General features: G+C 41.0%; 1 protein-coding gene across 3 annotated transcripts in view; it reads left to right on the top strand.

The window, feature by feature from the left end:
* The first annotated feature begins 4,621 nt into the window (after positions 1-4,621).
* LOC122563109 (ubiquitin carboxyl-terminal hydrolase 49-like) overlaps positions 4,622-19,143 on the top strand; it is a 65,732-nt gene continuing 51,210 nt past the window's right edge. For 2 of the 3 annotated variants that reach the window (XM_043716549.1, XM_043716546.1), the window contains exon 1: positions 4,622-4,855. The gene's annotated coding sequence lies outside the window, so the exon portion shown is untranslated. Of the gene's footprint in view, positions 4,856-5,240; positions 5,594-19,143 lie in introns of those variants that run through there. The other variant, XM_043716547.1, reaches the window with a different exon arrangement.

The raw sequence follows: 19,143 nt of genomic DNA, 5'->3' as shown, positions 1-19,143 counted from the left end.
AATAGTGAAGTAATGGTGATATTTGAACTTAGAAATATATAGATTAGAAGTAGGAGTAAGCTATTCAACTCCTGGAGTCTGTTTTAACAGTAGAAAAGATCATGACTGATCTGATTCTGACCTCAATTCTACTTTCCTATCGATCCTCAATACCTCTGACTCCCTTATCAATGAGAAATCGATCTAAATCAATTCCTCTGCTTCTGTTTAGGAAAAAGAATTTCATCAGTCAATGATTGATAGAAAACCTTTTCCTCATCATTTAAAATGGGAGATCCCTTATTCTGAAACATTCTTTCAGCATCCACACTGTTGACTCCCCTAGGGAAGCCTTTCATCTTTCTAAACTCCATTAAATACAGGCCCAATCTGACCACAAATCCTTCCTCAAAAGATAACCCCTTCATCACAGCATCCTTCCAAAGAAATGAATTCTACAAATTTGACTGGGACAACATAATAGGACAAGCCAAACAGGGGACAGTCAGAGAATTTCTAGATGCATGGCACTCATCCACAGACTCCATCAATAAGCATATTGATCTAGACCCAATATACCAACCATTGTAAGGAGCAACTGGAAGCACCAAGAATGAAACCAATTAAGTTCCAACTGACACAATTTATCAGCACTTCACAGGAGGCTCCACAGCATTGGGGATGTCGCCTAGAAAGGGAATGAAGCATTTGCAAATTAACTTCCCAGCTTGGTGAACATACCCACAACTACTGCAGTGAACACTACTATTGATAAAATCTTGGGAACACCACCAACTACAAGTTCCCTTGCAAAACACACACCATTCTGACTTGGAAATATATCACCATTCCTCCACTGGGTGCAATGTTCACTTGCAATGCTTACATCCTATGAATGAATCTTTTTAAAAAGGTGCAAAATGCAAAAATATATATGGTGGCATCACTCATTTTTTTTTCCAGGTCAAGGATAAGAGATCAAATGAAGGACTTTGGCTGCTTTAAACTGTTCCACATGCAACAAGATCATGGCTGATTTCTAATCAACTTCCCCTTCCTGCATGAACCCCGTATCCTCAAATTCCCTTCATAAACAAACATTCTCTGTCTTGAACATTCCTAATGATCGAGCATCCACGGCTCTCTGGGATATAGAATTCCAAAGATTGTTAGCCTTTTGAGTTAAGACATTTCTTCTCCCCAGAGTGGTAACAGATCACACAAAAAGCAAATGGTTCCCTACCACTACCTTCTCAAGAGCAATCAGGAATGGCCACTGATACCCATGTTCTAAAAAGAATAAATATATAAAAAGAATCAATTGAGTGGACCACATTCCAAGTCAAATGTGTGCTAATTGGAAGATGTGAGGGTGGAATTGAACATGGTACATAGTAAATGTGGGGTAAGGTGAATGTGGTACATGATGAATGTAGTACATGATGAATGTGATGCATTGTACATAGTGTGAAAATTGGAAAAGTGAATGCGATCATTTTTATTCATTAGTGGTCCCTCACTGGTGAGGAAGACTCACTTCCACTCTCGGGATGAATCCACAGGTGGCTATACAGACTGATGTCGCTACTGCAAGCTTTGTTACACTTGGGGCAAAAGGTGGTTGTGGGAAGGGATGGGTAGGGCATTGGTGTGCTTTCACTGGGCTAGTCTTGAGGTGCTTTTCGTCTTCCCAGATGCTCCTTTTCCACTTTGGTCTTGGAGCAGCCCTTCATAGCTGATCAAGGGTGGTCAATGCCTTAATGCTGAGGATATGGACTGGTTGAGGACGCTGGTGCTGATATGCCTTTCCTTCCAGCAGATTCGCAGGATCTTGCATAGACAGCATTGATGATACTACTCCAGCACCTTGAGGTGTCTGTTGTAGACAGTCCACGTCCCAGAGTCAAAAAGTGTGACGCTGGAAAAGCACAGCAAGTCAGGCAGCATCCGAAGAATAGGAGAATCAACGTTTCAGGCCTGATGAAGGACTTATGCCGGAAATGTCGAATCCCCTGCTCCTCAGATGCTGCCTGACCTGCTGTGCTTTTCCAGCATCACTCTTTTTGACTCTTTGCATCTGCAGTCCTCACTTTCTCCTAGTCCGCATCTCAGAGCTACATAGGAGAGTGGGAACCATACAGCTATGTAAACCAAGATCTTGGTGTCAGATCTGATTATTGTTGTCCCCGAATACGCTTTCCATCAGGTGGCCGAAGGCTGTGCTTGCACACTAGAAGCGATGCAGGATCTCATCATCAGTATCTGCTTTGACTGACAGGACACTCCCAAAGTGAATGTGGTACATGATGATTACAGTGCACGGGTGAATATGGGCATGTGATGAATGCAGTGAGTGGTGAATATGTATTGGGCTCACATTCTGGAAGCTACATATATTAACACACAGAGCCCTGTTCTTTGCAGACAGAAAGAAGATGGATGTGCACTGTATGTGACAATCATTCACTGTCTCATTTTTCAAGGCAATGTTCTGACCATTCAGAGTCAACTTGGCTGGTTCAACATAAACAAAGCCTGGCAGCTAATTGTCAATCATCATTTACTGATGCGTTCTCCATTGCAACATATCTACCAATGATAGTATACTTGCCTGCCCATCTCCTCTCCCAGTATAAATGTTGTTTGTCCCTTTGTTGATATTCTTGTGAATTGCCATGATGATTGCAACACAATAGTCTTCAACAAAAAATCAGCAATACTCAGGTTAGATGGTGGATGCAGTAAATGGCGAATGTGGTACATGGGTAAATGCTGCACATGATGCGTGGGGTATATTGTGAATATGATACATAATTAATGTAATATATGTTGATATGTACACAGTGACAAAGTGCAGTAAATAGCAAGTGCAGTACATGGTAAATGTGGTGAATGCAGTGTATGATGATGGTAGTATGCGGTGAACATAGTATGTGATAAATGGACTACATTGGAACAGGATCCATGGTGAATGTGATTTGGAGATGCTGGTGTTGGACTGGGGTGTACAAAGTTAAAAATCACACAACACCAGGTTATAGTCCAACAGGTTTAATTGGAAGCACACTAGCTTTCGAAGTGCCGCACCTTCATCAGGTGAATGTGGTACATTTTGAATGCAATACATGGGGAATATGGTACATGATGAATGCAGTGTGATGAATGTGGCACACCTTAAAGGCAGTATAAGTTGAAGGCAGTACGTAGTAAAGCCTGATGAAGGGCTCCTGCCCGAAACATCGATTTTTCTGCTCTTCGGATGCTGACTGAACCGCTGTGCTTTTCCAGCACCACTCTAATCTTGACTCTAATCTCCAGCATCTTAAGTCCTCACTTTCACATAGTAAAGCCAGTACATGGTGACATGGTACACGGCAATTGTGGTACATTGTGAACATGATATATCGTGAAGATGGTATATGGTGAAAATGATCCACAATTAATGTGGTACATGCCCTAAGTGTTATATATTGAAGATGGTTCGTGGTGTTTGTGGGGTACACTGTGAAGGTAGTAGATGGCAATTGTGGTACATGGTGAATGTAATACACCATGATTGCTGTACATGGTAATTGTTGTACATGGTGAAGGTGATCCACATTGAAAGTGATACATGGTGAAGTTGGTGAATGTGGTACACAGTAATTGTGGTACGTGGTGATCATAGTACATGGTTAAGATGGTACACAAAAGTAGCAGTACATGGTGAAGGAGGTGCAGGATGATTGTGGTACATAGTGAATATAGTCCACAATGATGGGAGTACACAGTGATTGTGGTACATGGTACAGGTGGTACCCGGTGATGATGATATGCGGTGATTGTGGTACACAGTGAAGGCAGTACATGGCAATTGCAGTGCCTAGCGAAGATGGTACACAGCAATTGTGGTATACAGGGAAGGTGGTACATGGTGATTACAGTATATGGAAAAGTGATGCACCGTGAAGGTGGTGTACCATGAGGGTGATGCACAATGAAGGTAATACACTGTGAATGTGATGCACCGTGAAGGCCATGCACCATGAAGACTGTGCACAGTGAAAGTGGTGCACTGTGGTTGGTACATGAAGGTGATGTACCATGAGGTTAGTACAATGTAAAGGTGTTGCACTGAGGTTGGTACATGGTGAGGGTGGTGTGTCATCAAGGTGATACATTGTGAGGTTGGTAATTGGTGAAGGTAATGTACCATTAGGTTGGTACATGGTGCAAGTGATGCACCGTGAGGTTGGTGCATGGTGAAGTTGATGCACTATAAGGTTGGTACATGGTGAACGTAGTGCTCTGTGCAGTTGGTACATGGTGAAGGTGATGCATTGTGAAGGTGTTACACTGTGAAGGTGGTACACCATGCAGTGGTACATTGTGAAGGTGGTGTGCCGTGAAGGTGGTGCGTCCTGAAGATGGTACACCATGCGGTTGGTACATGGTGAAGGTGGTGTGTCGTGAAGGTGATGCACTGTGAAGGTGGTACATGGTGAGGGTGGTCCTTGGCACTGAGTGTCATGTCAGAGACAGTTAATGGGGAAGGCTGGCCTGAGCCACGTGGAGCAGGCTGAATGCTGACTGGGGTGGGGTAGGGGCGGGGCGTGGTTGCCCCGCCCCTTTGCCCGTGGTCCCGCCCCACGGTGACCCCTGACCCCCGGCGGCGTCACAGCAGCAATGGCGCCACCCAGTGACTTCCTGTCCAAGCGCTCTATTGTTCTTTATGAGGATTTTCAAATCTTATTTTGGAGGTTAAAAAAAAACGCGCCGATGGTGCCGGCTCTGCCCAGGCGGCGCTTCCTCTCGCTTTTCCCACTTGTTATTCCATCTGGGGGAAGGAAGATGTCGGGGGAGGAGGTCGACGACGGCCGCCGGTGGCGTTTTCGCGGTGAGTTGTGTTTTTCTTTTCTTCACGCACCCCCCTCCCTCTCTCCCTCCCTCCCTCCCCTCAATCCCCGCCGGCGTGGAAACAGAACAGATCAAACCTCTCAAACATACACACAACAACAAAAATACTGCTCTCACCACCCCCACCCCCCCCCCCTTCACACACACACACACAAAAATAAATAAAATATAAATATTGTTGTAGGGGAGACGGTGGCGCAGGCCGCGAGTCAATGTGTTGATCTCGAGGTCTCCACAACAACAATAACAACATCACACCCCCCCTTCCTCCTCCTCCTTTCCTCCCCACACACACCGTCCTCAACACCCCACTCTCCTTCCTCAGACTTTTAATTTAAGTGAAAAGATTGTTCCCCCCCCCCCCCGGTCCCTTACGGCATTCGTGCCTGACTGTCGGATCCCAAATCTTTATCTTCATAACAAGTGTTTGGAACCTCCCAGCACGTTGGGAAATCCTCCCTCTCTCTCTCCTCTCATGGGATTTTCTTTCTTTCTCTCCAAAAGTCTTTAACCGAAAAAAAATGACTAAATCTATCTATAGACTTCTGTCTTTATTCTCCTGTTTATGTCCTCTCTCTTTCTACCAGTCCAAGGTTGTGATTTATCTTTTATTTCTCTCTCTCGTGGTTGCCACATGATTAAATGTTTTAAACAGTTTGATGACATGTCGGTGATTATGATGCCGGGGGAACGTCATTAATCCTCTTGGTGCAAATAAGTACGCATATATTTCTGGTGCCTTTAACTTTGTCTAGTAGAAATTCTTGATTTTATGCAGCATCCCCAGCCCCCTCCTGTCTGTGTCATGAATGTAAGCAGAAGATCCTTTTCTGTTTCTCTCGGGGTGTTGGGGTCCGAAACCCTGTCTAGGTGGATTATGTTTTGTTTTAAAAAATGAGACTTGACTGACTGGACTAAGAGTCACTGTAACTCCTCCGCCGTGTGTTTCATACTTTGTTGTCGTTGCCATAAAGCGTAATTGGAAGGCGAATATGTTTTTCTTTAAAGTCTTGGCCGCGATTCTTATCTGTGCCAAGCCGCAGGCAGCAGAATGGGCAGTTCAGAAGCGAGGATTTTTTTTGTTGCAGACTTGCGTGCGTTTGTGTGGTGGTATAAATATCGCACCATTGATAGACTAAATGGCGTTTCAAACCGTACCCGATGTGTAAAATCGTGAATTGCATCCCACAGTATCTCCACTGCATTGTCTCTGAGCGATGGAGGATACGATTGTGTCATCCTGTGAAACTTTTATCTGTAATTGCTAACAGCTGCAGGTTTTCATGTTCCGAAAGTATGGACCTGGAAGACTTTTGACAATTTTCATTTTAGACAAGGCTTATAGTTTCAGGTTTGCAGGTCAGCCATGGGCCTAATTGACCCCCGTATTATTATGCTCAACCACGTTATTCTGCATTTTGCCAGATTATCTTCCTGGTGTTTTCAAACAGCTGATGTATTCTAATGTGCAACTTCTACAAATAAATCCTGTAACTCTGATATGTAGCTGTAAACAGGAAAAGATTGTAGGCCATCCAGATTCCTGGATCATGTGGAATTTCTGAATTTTCAATATCCATAGGCAACTTCATCTTTTGTGACGTGTGAATGTATTTGAATTCATTTCAAAATATAAAACAAGTTCAGCCTAATTGGACTGTGCCATCTTGCAATGCATTCCTTGCATCCCATCTCTAATTTCTGTATTGTTTTTCCTCACATCTATCAAAAACTCTTCAGTTCCTCGTCATTTCTAGCATTCTGTTGGTGTAAAATTATTAATGGTACTTAAGACAATTATTCTATAAATTCCAACACAGCTGTTTCTTAAAAATAAAATCCCATGACAAAAACACTGCTCCCATCTGGAACTGATTTTCTTTGCCTGCATTAGTTCGTATACGAGAACATTACACACTGTAAACTCTCTGCTTAGATTCTGTGTTTTCATGTCCCTCAATTGCTACTTGATCAGTGGTGAATTAACTAAAAGTAAGAGAAGAACACAGCAAGGTTAGATTGGTAAAATGTTAGCCAAAGTTTCTGCTCACTCGAGTTATTCATTTTGGGATTAATTTAAATCTGATAATTTTAAGCATTCAAATTTCAGGATTAAATATTATTTCCAATAATTTTGAGTAGGGCATGATCAGGAATTAATATTAAGATAACAGTCAAGTGTAATGGATAGCTCTTTTTGGCGCAAACCTAATGTTAAGCAATATTTAGGAATTCTTGAATATAAATGTTGGATGTAAGTAGGATTGACTTTAGCTGTGATTCCTGTATGTTTCACCACTTTGTCTGTCCTCAACTCCACTATTTGAGCAACCCACTATTTGACAGATGTTTAATATTACTGCTCATGTGTAAAGAATGGGAGACCTTATGATAAAGTGTGGACTCTCCTGTTGAATCTTGTGTCAGCAGGAAGCCACATGCTGTAAAAGGAGAGCAGTAAAAGGAGAAAATTTAGTTGAAGAAGGTGAAAGAAACCTTTCAAAGATCATTGGTTGTCTACTGCCGGATCTGTATCAGTTGTCAATTTTAGATTGTCAGGTTTGGCAAAGTTAGCAGCACTCTTTCCTGATTCAGAAGTTTGCAATTCTTGTTCGTTTGGTGACATACACTGATATAAGCTGACACCTCAGTACATTACTACCATAATAGCAGAAGCACTGTCCTCCAGATCAGATTTGAAACTGACATCTCACTTGTTGTACTGTTCTGTAGGTGTTAAAGATCCTCTGCCATTCTTGAAAGGTAAAAATCTCTCAACACCATGTGATAGACCAACAGGCTTATTTGGAAGTACCAGCTTTTGGAGTGCTGCACCTTCGTCAGATAGCTAATGGGGCAGGATCATAAGACTTTTCAAAAGATCCTTCCGGTGATCTGTGAATATTCTCCCCTCAACTAGTGACACTAAAAACTGATTAATTAACTGTTCATGTATCCTTGCTGTGAAAAGTGGCTGGCATGTTTGTATAAATTAGTCTGTGCACATCAAGGTATTGCATTAATTGTATATGAAATTCTTTGAGACAATTAAATATTGGATCTTGCTCATCAATGTCCCTGTCTTTGTTACTTGTATTGAGTTCTAGTTGACTTGATCTACATTTTGAGAATCTCAACCTTATGTTTAAATGTACTTGCATCCTTAACTGTCCCACATCTGTAACGTCCTCCAACCTTACAACCACAGTGTTTCTCCCCTACCCCAAAAGGCATCCAACTTTCTGATCTTCTAACTCTTGATGCTTCTGCACATCGCTATCTCTATTGCACATTCTGAAATTCACACCCTAAATCTCTCTGCCTTCCTCTTATTTAAGAACCTCCTTAAACTTTCTTGACCAAATCTGGCCAAGTATTTTGTTACCCACCTCCTATTTCACAGCCTCTTCCACGATCTTAGGCTATCCGAAGATGCTTTACAAACAATGAGCTACTTTTGAAAGTTAATATCTCCTCTAACCTGCTGTTAATCTTTGTTTGATCTCTGCAAAGCACTTGGGAAAAGTAGAAGTTTGATTTCTTCCCCTTTTGATAAGTAAACTCCTATATTATTGACCGTCCAGTTGAGACTAGGAAAAGAATATTGAATGAAATTGGTATATTATCACAATAAAATGGTATGACATGGGTTGCTATTGAAACCTTTACCTGATTTACATTAGATTAGATTACTTACATTGTGGAAACAGGCCCTTCGGCCCAACAAGTCCACACCGACCTACCGAAGCACAACCCACCCAGACCCATTCCCCTACATGTATCCCGTCACCTAACACTACGGGTAATTTAGCATGGCCAATTCACCTAACCTGCACATTTTTTTGGACTGTGGGAGGAAACCGGAACACCCGGAGGAAATCCACGCAAACACGGGGAGAATGTGCAAACTCCACACGGACAGTCGTCTGAGGCGGGAATCTCTGGTGCTGTGAGGCAGCAGTGCTAACCACTGTGCCCACCGTGCTGCCCACACCACCCCTTAGACCCATGCAGGCATGTAGTTGATTCTGTCTCACGCAAGTGGCCAGTCTTGGTGTATGAACTTTATAGCTGTTATTTCCAAAGAAAGATATATTTGCTGGGCGCAATTCTCCATGCCTCACTGTCCAACCCACATACTTGCAGCAAGGTTCACCAAAAAGTAATGAAAGCTGATGACCCTGAAATATTTTCCAGCTGGACATCCAGTCTTTTTGTAATGCCCAGTTTAGGTCAGTTCATTCCAAAATGTGTGGGTATCATATCTGGTGCCCTCTGGTCTGTGACTTTTATGCAATGCAATGTGTGGATTGGCTGTCAAGTTTCGGATGCCTCCTTTTCTGACCTTTAAATTGCAGCAAGATGTTTGTTCCTGAGTGTTTCTCTACAATGTACTAGGCATACTTATGGGATATTACTTTGCAGTTGTGCTAATTTCAAGATCTTTTCCAATAGTGAATGGATAGCATTTTTCTTATGCTCCCTCTCCTGATTAAGTTGCACATTGAGAGTTAAGTGGAACAGTGGCACGACGTATTGTGAACATGTAGGATCTTATTGATCAGCTGTGTATATAGGGCTTATGACTCAAATGTTGGTACCAAATTAACCAGAGGAGTTGCGCTGAGTTGTCAGTGAAAACTCTTGCGTTTGAATGTTCTCACGTCTTCCCCTTCAATCAGGAGGTGTGACACGTGATTCCATAGGTTGCAGCAATGCTCTGAAACCTCAGCTAAATGAGAATTCTTGAGAAAGTAAATGTTCAGAAGCATCCTTTGTGACGGTTTCTTCCACCTCCGTTTGGATCAGCTAATTTGGCATTGACCTGGAATTCACATGTTTTCTATCAGTACTAGGACAGCACATATATCCTCGGGGCTTTTAGAAATGGAATTGAGAGCGCTATAAAACATGATTCTGTTATGCACCATATATCCAGCAGTAACTTGTTAATTCCTAACTGACTTGTCAGTGACTTTTCATCTCCAATATGATAGTAACTTCATTTGTAAAAAGGAACACAGAATGGTTACAGCATGTAAAGAGGCCATTTGCCCCTTAAGCCTATGCCACCTTTCTGTGAGAGTAATTTAGTTAGTCTCACTCTGGATCCTTTTTCTGAAACTTTAAGTATTTTTCCTCCAGCTGCCTGTTGAGTTCTCTTTTGAAAGTCACTGTTTTGTCCACCTCTAGCACCTCTCAGGCAGCATATTTCACTTTGTTGCCACTTGCTATGCAACAAAGCTTTTTCTCATAACGTCTTTTTGTTATTTTGCCGGTCACTTAATCTTTGTGTCTTCAGGTTCTCGACTCTGATGTCAATGGGAGCAATTCCTCTCTGTCTAAGCCCTTAATGAGCAACACAATGATAATGCTTTTCACTAGAGATGCATATGGAGAGGAGAAGGTGAGGACTGCAGATGCTGGAGATCAGAGCTGAAAATGTGTTGCTGGAAAAGCGCAGCAGGTCAGGCAGCATCCAAGGAGCAGGAGAATCGACGTTTCGGGCATGAGCCCTTCTTCAGGAATGAGGAAAGTGTGTCCAGCAGGCTAAGATAAAAGGTAGGGAGGAGGGACTTGGGGGAGGGGCGTTGGAAATGCGATAGGTGGAAGGAGGTCAAGGTGAGGGTGATAGGCCGGAGTGGGGGTGGGGGCGGAGAGGTCAGGAAGAAGATTGCAGGTTAGGAAGGTGGTGCTGAGTTCGAGGGATTTGACTGAGAAGGTGGGAGGAGGGGAAATGAGGAAACTGGAGAAATCTGAGTTCATCCCTTGTGATTGGAGCGTTCCTAGGCAGAAGATGAGGCGTTCTTCCTCCAACTGTCGAGGAAAGTGTGTCCCGCAGGCTAAGATAAAAGGTAGGGAGGAGGGACTCCTCCATCGCCAGACAATGCAGGTCCTTGGACTCCTCCATCGCCAGACCTCCGCCCTTGAGTCCCGTCCCTCCAACCGCCACCAGAACAGAACCCCACTGGTCCTCACCTACCACCCCACCAACCTCCATATACAGGGTATCATCCGCCATCATTTCCACCATCTCCAAACGGACCCTACCACCAGGTATCTGTGATCTGGAGGTGGCATATTGTTAGTCTTGGTGTTGAACCAGATGTGTGATTTGAAGCTTTATTTCATCAAATGTCACTGGAGATTCTGACTGGGCATCAGTGATGGTGGTTGGATTAGTGGCTGAGGTGTGAATTTTCTAAAGTGAAACCTGACTACAATGATCTTGCTGATGTTGGAGTTGGCAAAAGCCTTCATCAAATACTTAAAGGTGATCATAGCTGAGAGCAGATGAATAGATTTGGATGGCATCTACATACAGATCCATAGATCTCTGATTGGAGATGTTGTTGCAAGGGACAATGTTTTGGAAATCAGTGTTTGATTGTCTTGGATGGAAACATGGCTCATGGTGAAAGTACATGGGTATAAAAGGAGAAATCACTGTAATAAATGGAACTGACTGGCACTAGGATGGGTGGGGATAAGGTTAGAGAGGGTAGTGCCTTAGAGATTCATCACTAGTTCATTGTAATGAAGATGGGAGCAGTGGTCAATTATGTCAATGGCAATGGACAAGTAAATAAGTGATATAGTGTATTAGCAGCTGTATGACATCTTTGATATTTTCAGACTGCAAATGTAGAGTGGTGGGAGAGGTGAACGTGAAATTAGTTGATATATTTTTTACAAAAGAGAAGGAAGCACTAGCAATTCTATAGTGCTGTTTATGACCACAGGATGTGCCAAAGTGCTTTATTGCTAGTGAATTGCTCCTGAAGTGTAATCACATTTCCAGGCGAATGTGACTGTCAGTTTGTCCACAGCAACTATTTCGTAATACGATAATATATTAACTTTTATTCAAAGTTAAAATTGTTGGCAAGGAGAGGGCCATGGGATCGTTTATGCACAGTGGACAACTATCTCGCCTGAAATATGGTGTTTCAGCAATATAGTGCTCTCTCAAGATTAAACTCAGTAATCAATCTGGATTCTGTTTCTGGAGTGGGATTTGGATACCCCCTCCACCCCTAAAAAAAATTCTGGCTCAGGCAGAGAGTTGCAGCCACATCATACTGAATCAGAAGGGGCTAAACTCAGCCACTGGAAGTAGCTAAGCTGTTATTGCTTTCTTCAAATTGACTTCATAAATTTCTTAATCTAATGACACATCAGTACATTGAGTCAGTAGAAATTTGGCGCGATGTACTGACAAACAATTATAGTGTGGGTATTATAGTTGACTCCAGTTTCCCTGAGCTATGTGAAGGGGGGAGGTTAATCAATATTCCCTTTCTCCCCTATCTAGTGATTCTAGTGGAAAGTATCTGTATAGGCAAAAGGCTGTTTGACTATGATGTCACCCACAGGTGAATAGCTTGAATGGCACCAATATCCAAATTATGTATGAAAACTGACAAGTTGTCAGAAGATACCAGCAAGTTATGGAACTGTACTTGTGGAATTGTAGCTCAAGTGAGCTCAGTGATTTTAGGGATGAAGAATGTGATAGAGTGGAAGGGAACCATATAGTATGCTTTCTGCAATAATTCAAGCAATCAGCAACAACTTAATTAGCCTACTTGTGGCATGAAGAGACTGGAGTTATTACACACTGAGGTCCACAGAAAAAGAAAGAAGTGTTTTTCACAAAAATGGTGATTGTCAGTGAATGCAAATGAGAATTTGGCATGACTGTTAATTGCAGATTTGAAGGGATGTCAGGGTACAACCTCATCGTGAAGTATCTTTCTCTTTGTTTGTAGAAGAAAAGCAAATTGAATGAAAAATCGTCCAATGCTTGTCCTTCTAGTTGAGGCCTAGTTCTTTACCACAGTGTTGAGATAGGAGCTAAGATGTGACATTCTGTTTGATTAGCTTCCTCCACCCCCTCCAACCCCTGCTGTTTTCTCCTTTCAGTAAAATAGCAGGACAGGGTGGTGGCAAATCTAGTGGAAGATAAGGAAAATAAACTCTGCGGATAGAGTTTTGTTTTTCAAGCAAATACTTAGGGTAGAATTATTGCCCATGAGTACTCCTTTAAAACAAAGAACTTTTCTTTACCGGTTAAATCAGGTGTTTGGTAAAGTAGCACCTTTTCAGAAAAAAAACACGCATTCCAGAAATACAATGCATAATCTTCAAGATTGCGTTCATAAAGTGTTAAATTGAAAATAATGGCAGTATAAGCTAAAACATCCCATTGAAAACTGAATTCATTGTCTTTCTCTCTCTTTTACATTCACCCCATCCCCCTCATGCTCTCCATTCCCTGTGCTCTGTCTTTTTATTTTGAGTTTCCAGCTTTCACGGTCTTTCTTTTTGCCTCTGCTGTTGAATTGCTGAAGTTGGCCATTGTCCTCTTCCAGGGCGAGTTTATATTTAAAAAAAAAACTGGCACAAGTTAATTTCTTTTTGCACATGTCCTGTGTATACTGGATTAGCAGCTGCTGCCTTTTTAAATTTCTTAAGGTATCGCCCAGAATAAACTGATACAGCCTGCTTACACTAACACAAAGCAGGGTAGTAACGCTAGCTTAAAATGGCAGCAGCATTTAAATCCCTACATGGGTCGAGAAAAATCAAGAAAATAGTGATTTGTATCTCTAAGACATTTATGCAGCTGCTTCTCTGTTCAAGGCAAAGAATCAATCATCAGAGGTCAGTTTTTATGCTAGTTTTACTCTGCTATAGGTTAATCCTCAGATTTACAATGGAGGGCACTTGAAAACTTATACCAGGGTAAAATCTTTGGTGTAAATATGAGTTGCTATTGGAATTGTGGAAATGAGCTCAATTTAACATCAGAAGGTAATTGGGGATATTCCTGAGAAAAGAATCCCCACCTTGCTGTGGCATTTGAATTCTTGATGAGAGTGGGTTCATCTTTTTTTAAATTGCAGAGTTTTTAAATGAGGCCAGCTTTATTTTCTTTAATGCTTTCCCAGTTTATGCAGTTCCAACTTATCTGTGTCGATATTTTGTAAAGTGAAGTGGAGAAATGCCCTGTCAACACTGCACCTTTTGATTCTCCTTAAGTAAAACCGTGGAGGAACAATTGCTCCTATTCTGTATTTAATTGTTTGAAGTTTTGAATATCTGCATGTAATAGTGTTGTTTAGGATATTCGGAAGGCAGCAAATGGAAGTACGAAGCTACGTTTTTCAGAAAAATCTTCTGGCATGTCAGTCTTTGGAGTTCCAGGACGACTACGTCTTTGCGACTAGGGGTGACATGCCGTGTATTCTGGCATTCTCCGAGCCTGCAGCATATTGATGCACAGTCATTGTGGAACAAAACATTCCATTTTCAGCTGCAGCTTGTCAGAGATCAGTGATGCTAATATATGTCTGAGCAAACTTGAATCGTCCAGGCATTGTCACATTAGCTTGAGTAATTTTGGTTAGATTATCTACTGTTTAACTTGATGTGTACCAATGTCTTCCAGTACCCTTTTTCAATTTCAAAGGATTGAAAAAGGGTACTGGAAAACTGGTACACATAAAATATGCTTAATGCAATCATTTCATTTATGCTTATCCCGTCTGGGATGCCATTTTGAATCAGGGGCAGGCTCAGGAAAGGGTGGCAGCAAGTGATATACTGACAAACGTGATGAGTATTTAAGAGGCAGAATGGAGTCAGTAAAAACTTGCAGGATCTAGGTGAATGCTAAACCCACTATTTGATATAGATGATGATGCCTCCTGAGGGAGTGTTATATAGTATTTACTTGCACATTTTTTAAAAAAGAGTTGCTTTAAATTGACCAGCATGCAAAATCCATTGCACCAATTATTATTTTTCTATTGTTTGGGTAGATGACAGGCGACACATTAGGAAAATTCTGTAGTCGTAACCATATGTGCTATTGAAGGAAGATGGCACGTCAGCTTATTCTCACCTTTCATGAATAGGCTATTAACACATTCTGAAGCTTTTGTTGTGTGACTATCCATCGTTAAATGGCTGATTAATGGGGCAGGCCACGGGACAAAAGGGTGCAAGGTCACCTTAGATCACTGGGGGTGTGTGCTGCAGCTGGGGGGAAAGAGAAAAACAATCACACTTGTTTATAACCAGAACAGCTTTTTCTTATCACGAGGCTTATTTTTTGAGGGGAAAGGAAAATCCTGCACTCCCCAGTGTGAGAAGTTTGCAGGATAGCTGTGATGTGGAAGAAACCAGTCAAACTTAAAATTATCTGACCTAATCAGCATTTAATTTGCTTCACATTTTCCAACATATACAATTTTTAGAAAGTTTAAAAAGAGCACCACTTTGTTTTTGTGGTGCATAGGTTGCACAATGGGTTTATTGCCTTTTTTATCGTGAGTTGAACCTGCTGAATTACAAATGTGTTAAACCAGCAGTTGGAATATTAGCAGCACTGGATAGCCCTTTAGTTTGTCTACACAATTACGTAAGACTGGCCAAGAGAAGAAAATGGTATGCGATGTAGCATTACACAAAACCGAATGCATCGTGTTGTTCTCTGAAATTCAAGATCGATTGTTGAGCAGCCTCTCTTCCCATTTTTGTTGCAACCACCTTGCTATATAGATGGAGCAAGAATCCAAAACTCGGTGTGCGTGTGCAGCTAGATGCAAAAACAGCTCTGGACTGTAAATGAAATGGGCTTTATCTTATTGTTTGGGGTGCATCATGAGGAAGTGCCCTTAATTTGTAACCATGGTGGGAGTTCATTGCCTTTGTATACTTAATAATGGACTTTAATTTGCTATCAGATAATGTTTAGTAGTTTGGTGTATTTTCCAAACAAAATTTCATTCAAGTATTTGCCCTGGCAGTACAGATAGCATTAAAGCTATGTAGCAAAATTGGGTCACCTTTCAGACATTGTGTATTTATTTTTTAAATGTTCAAAAATAATTTTGAGAATGATGGATATATGGAAATGCGTACAGTGCTGTTATCTACCTGAAACACACTTTTGATATCTGAAATCTTGAGCAAAGATCGAGTGGTTTATAACAGTCATGTGGGCCCTTAAGATTAAATGTTAAGCTTGAAATCACTTGCAGGTGCCTATTGAAATCAAAGGGTGAGAAAAAATTGCACAAACTTACCTGAAAATCAGAGTAAAAGTATCAACAAATAGTTTCTCCTTAAAATTCCATTTCAGTTGTATATTAATGTTTACATTTCAGACATCTGTTCTGAATTTGTTTCTTTAAAGGATTGATGATATTCTGTGCTTCATAGAAACTGTTGGCGTGCCCCAAATTACAAACTGAATGCAGCCACTAGGATTGTGACCCATCTATTCCAGGCTATCTGGAAATAATCTACAGTTACATGCTAGGAAGTTAGGCAACCGTTGACTGACATTCAATTTGATTTTTTACAAAATGGATGCACTTTTTTTCTTTAGCAGAAATGCATATTTGATTTTTGCACTGCTGTTGACTGAGCTGGTAATAACACTGCCAAAGCTAGCCTCATTCCATCCCCACCCCATCCTTTCCAGTTTATGGAGGAATGAATTGCATTCAGCTTAACCCCTGCCCCACCACAACTACCACGGTTCAGTAGACCCTGTTGGAATGTATGTGTACAAAGACCAATTTGGATTTAGCTGTAATTTCCCTTCTTCATGCTGTTGAGCCAGATTGTTGAGTATCTGTTTATATCTATGCAAAGTGCAGGAGGGTGGCCAGCCTCAACAGCTTATTTGTCAGCACCTGGGGGTGGGGAGAGAGCGAGAGAGAGACAATTGTCACAATTATTTTCCCTCTCCCTCTCCCTCTCCCTCTCCCTCTCCCCTCCCTCTCCCTCTCCCTCTCTCTCTCTCTATTGAAGTAATGTTTGAAACATTTGGGATATTCTCTCCCCTCTGTCCGTTTTTCTCCCTTGTTTTGTCCTTTGCCGAATCCTACACTCGGAAAAGTTATGCTAGTGTCTTACCGTACTATGATACATTCAAAACTGACATTGATTTAGGGCATGTTTATATATGTTTGGGCATTGGAAAACTGTTTACAAATTTCTGATGTTTGACAAGACAATATAAATTGTAATGTAGAGTTCACATAAACTTTATATTACCAAGTTTGATGAGTTTTGGCATTCAGCTTGTTAAGATGAAAACAGAATGAATTTGAATCTTTTTGTCTTTACATTTCATCTTGAGAGTGAATTGCACTCTGATATGTTTCATGTTTGATTCACGATTGTTGGCAGATTCTTCTTTCCTGCAACTGGTTTCTACGTGAGTATACTTTAGGAAAGACTTTGCTGGCTAATATTGACCCCTTTTCTCTGAGAGCAGTAATTCCAAAATTTAAATACTCCAGAACTATATCGGATGAAATCAGCTAAATTAGCACAAACTATGGTCTCTGTGTGACCAAAGTACCACATCATGTGACTATTTATTTGTTTAAACCATGACAGAAATGTTTTGTAAAGACCAATTTTACAAAGTTTCTAGGCACCGCTTATCTCTGTAATCCAGCTGTCTGGATTAATATATCCAGTTATCTATATCTTCCCATTACTCTTGATATTTATTTGTAGCTGTACTGTTAATATTTGTACAGTTTTATTTTCCTAACATTGGCTAGACATGATCTAGCAATTGACTCTCACAGACCAATTTGGCTGAATGGCCTGTTGCTGTGTTGTAGTTTATTTGTACTTCTCTGATTCTCTATCTTTCTCTTTTCCCCTGGTTCATAAACATCAAATTGCTTTTATTCCATCTGTTCTCCTGAGGGCTTGTTGAATGGTTCATAGAGTGCCAGGTGCCCTGTAGTACCTTACCATCCATACTGCAGTTGTGAGCATTGACTGATTGTGACGTTTCACTCATGATATACACAATTTTATATATACATCTCTGGCAGGTATCATTGAATGCACATCTACAAGGTTCCTGCTTCTAATTGTTCATCATTTAGCTGCCTTGACAATATGGTGTAAAAAGCTGTGGTGTTGGTCTTTGGTATTGATATTTAAACTGACTTATTGTCCAGTTGTTGCAGTACTGGTACTTCATTCCTATTTATCATAATGCTTGATTGTAAAACACTTTTTGGGGCCTTTTGAAAGGCGCTACATGAATGCAATTCTTTATTTTACAAGCATTATTGTTAAAAGAAAGTGGGTTTCCTCCGGGTGCTCCTGTTTCCTCCCACAGTCCAAATATATGCAGGTTTGGTCAATTGGTCATGTTAAGTTGCCATTAGTGTTCAGGGATTGTAGGTTAGGTGCATTAAGTCAGGGGTAAATATAGGACAATAGGGTAGGGGAATGGGTTTGGATGGGTTACTCTTCAGAGGGTTGGTGTGGACTTGTTGGGCTGAAGGGACTCCTATTCTATTCTATTCTATTCTATTCTATTCTATTCTATTCTATTCTATTCTATTCTATTCAGTGTTTCGATGCTTGGCCCTTCAAATTGGAGCCAGCTACCCCATGCAATGTATAGTCTGGTGTCATGTTCCTGAAAGAAAACACGTTGTGAATATGTTTGTATTCCCCTGCCACACTATGAGAGATGGTCTCTTCTTGTTACTGTATTTTTAGTTGCATGAACTTTTGGAAATTCATGTCCTTCTGTTGACCCTAATTTTCTTTAAATGTGCAGTTGATTACTGTGAAGGAGCAAGCTGCAGAGTGTCTCTCTGGCTTTGTCATTTTGTCTGTATACAGTGCTGGTAGATTGACAATGTCAGCTTTGTTATGCATCAGTGTTAACTGTTATTATATGAAATCAGCCTTTTTTGATTCAGTGGACTCTACTATTAATGTATTATCTTAAAACATACAACTGCAGTATAAATACTCTTGCAGATGATCTCCACCTGATCAGTTTATGTCATAAAAGATATCTTTCAATCTTTTTAAAATTCAGCTATATTTACATTTCTTAGGATACATCACTTCTACACTAGGTCAGTCTACCCTGATAAAATGCTGTCTCGTAATTCTGATTAGTGTGGAGATTTAGTAGATAATCCATCTTCCATGCAAGCTTTGCCGTTGATCAGTATTCACATCTTCCCTCTAACTGCATTGCATGTCTAATGTCATAAGTGGTTTTACACAGGAACTGCATCTTTATTAGATTGGGTGAGCTGCACCTGTAAATGTTTGCTTTGAAGCTTGCCTATACTGATGTATTTATATGTTTTGAAATTTTGATATATTTGAAAATTGCTCTGATAAAATGTCATGTTTCTAGTTTTGCCTTGTATTTTGCCATCTTTGTGCCAAAGGAATATTCTGTGAACTACA

The sequence above is a fragment of the Chiloscyllium plagiosum genome, chromosome 26 (assembly GCF_004010195.1).
Source record: "Chiloscyllium plagiosum isolate BGI_BamShark_2017 chromosome 26, ASM401019v2, whole genome shotgun sequence".
NCBI lineage: Eukaryota > Metazoa > Chordata > Chondrichthyes > Orectolobiformes > Hemiscylliidae > Chiloscyllium > Chiloscyllium plagiosum.
This window is presented reverse-complemented; position numbering and strand designations above follow the sequence as displayed.